Below are 2,390 nucleotides of genomic sequence, written 5' to 3' on the forward strand. Positions count from 1 at the left end.
TGGTCAAAAATATTTCGTGTATTATAAAAGTTGACTTATTTAAATTGATTTTTTGCATTATTGTTTGTAAAACATGTGCCTGTTTTAATATGACAAGTATAAATATGTTTGGGCAATAATCACCTAAAAAGAAATATGTCAGTAAAACTTGTACTATCGTATATAAAGTTTTTATACCCTGTAACACGGTATATTAGGTTTGTGCGAAGTATGTAACAGGCAGAAGGAAGCATCTCCGACCCCATAAAGTATATATATTCTTAATCGACGAGACGAGACGAATCGATCTCGACATGTCCGTGCGTCTGTCTGGATGAACGCAAGGATCTCAGAACGTATAAAAGCTGGAATAACCTTAGTTGGTATTCAGATTCTCCTAGGTCCGAGAAAGGACGAGTTTATTTTATTTTTTTTTTATTTTCCCTACCTTCCCACACTATAGAATTTTGTCAATACTGTCGACATTTCAAAAGCTACATTAACCAAACCAAATTTTATAGTTTTGTTTCAAATTTCATCTTAATCGGTTAATGCTAAGAAAAGTTTTTAGCGAAACAATTACACTCTGGTACTACACCCACAAACTGCAGCTTCAACTTCGCTCGTCCTCTTCTTCTTTTTGCTTCTATTATTGTCTGGGTACAGGGCATTAAACTGTCGGGCTCGCTTTTGGCATTCTTATTAAATAAAGTTGTATTTTTTAGTGGGTTGTGTCGGTGTGCATAACATTTGTTTGCATTACAATGATATTCAATAAATGAAATAATTGTATTGGTTGACCCATGTGGAAGTACTTGATACCACTGTGGGAGACTTTTGATTTATGGGGTTCGAAAACCCATCAAAATGCCAAGCAAGAAATATTGGAGTGTTGAGTTTTGGTTGAGAGCTACATATACAAGTATGGCGAGAGTCAAGAGTACAGAGTCCGGATTCGGGAGTCGGCAGCTGGGAGCTGGGAGACGCGTGTGGGTCGCTCGTTTCTCTCGCTGTTTTGCGGTTGCACCAAATATCCTGCGTTAATTGTTAATTTGCATTGTTGTCGCCCATGTGACCGCCATTTCCGTTGCAACAGCATCAGCATCAGCAGCGTTAACTGCAACAGCAACAACAACAACAACAATAACAACAGAGCCAACATTGTTGCTAGCCACAAAAATGAAAAAGGCAACACGGGCCCAGTGCATACATACTTGGCCGCTTTGGAGTTCCCAGTTTTTACGACTATCAAATTTGATGGGCTACGACGAGTACGAGCACAAGTGGCAGCGGGTCTTGAATACTAATGCGATCCGGTCCGATGCGAAAAATCCAAGTTCAGGGCAGTGGTATTGGATTTTGGCTTTGGGTTACGTGCGGACAGAGGCGGCGCACGAGATTTACGCATGCCATCGTCTCATTACGTGCGATTAATAGTCGCTTACGTCGCTCGGAACTGTGTGGGTGAATCACTGGTCTTGTCTGTCTCTCCGTCTGTCTGTCTGTCTGTCCGTCTCGGCGATCTTCCAGTCTTACTCGTACGATTCGTCTCCCTCTATAGTGTTTGCGCATTGGCGTGTTGTTGTTAGTTTGGGTTTTGGATTGCAAATAAACTTTACGGCGGGTTTTTCTTACCCACAGCTTTCCGTTACAAGACGAGAACGTGCCGCAGATCCAAAAAATACAGATACAGATACAGATACCGGTGCACTCGCTTACAACTCATCCTAGCTATGCAACTGGCCGCAAGATTGCACCTTCCAGTCCATTCCCAGACATCGATGTGGACTTGTCCAGCTTGTGGATCGCTCTTTTGCCATGATTTGAGCTTGGCTTTTGGATCCCAGTGCTGGACATGGATGTGGTCTTGTTTACTTTCCTGATACTTTTATTCAGAGTGTCTGATGTCCGGCCAGCCTCCCATTTCATGGAGCGCTCCCACTCTTCGCAACTAATGGATAATGACGAGCTGTTCAATGCGTTGTCGGTGGCGTCAGGTCGCTGACTGCCCCGCCTCTCCTCGCTCCCGGCCCTATCCATTCGGCTTGACTCGCTTATCAATTGCCTTGATATGGACATAACGCTACTTGAGCGCTGTATGCCAAACAAGATGAGCAAAAATGAACACACTAACTTACAAATTTTGGCAATCGTCTTAAACATTTTGCACAATTTTACACAAATAACACTAATAAATGGAAACAAATAATAATAATAACGACAAAAATAGGAAATATTATCCGTACAAATGAATTTTTCACTCTACGTGACAAACAATTGAAATGTGTGAAAATATAAAGGCCTACTTCCTAAATTCCCAAATCAACTAAATGTAAGCTAAATGTATCATTTTCAACTCCTACAGATGGTCCCTGGCATAGCTCAACGAGCTAGCCGGGGAAACCACATCT

The 2,390-nt window shown here is 41.9% G+C and overlaps 1 long non-coding RNA gene across 1 annotated transcript; it reads right to left on the bottom strand.

Moving 5' to 3' along the window:
• Positions 1-667: 667 nt before the first annotated feature.
• LOC115627609 lies at positions 668-2,142 on the bottom strand. The gene is made up of 2 exons (XR_003995711.1): positions 1,194-2,142; positions 668-1,096 (listed from the first exon to the last, which is right to left on the bottom strand). It is a non-coding gene; the product is annotated as an uncharacterized LOC115627609 (long non-coding RNA).
• Positions 2,143-2,390: the final 248 nt, after the last annotated feature.

Source organism: Scaptodrosophila lebanonensis, unplaced genomic scaffold (assembly GCF_003285725.1).
Source record: "Scaptodrosophila lebanonensis strain 11010-0011.00,11010-0021.00 unplaced genomic scaffold, SlebRS2 tig00000096-arrow-pilon, whole genome shotgun sequence".
NCBI classification, from domain to species: domain Eukaryota; kingdom Metazoa; phylum Arthropoda; class Insecta; order Diptera; family Drosophilidae; genus Scaptodrosophila; species Scaptodrosophila lebanonensis.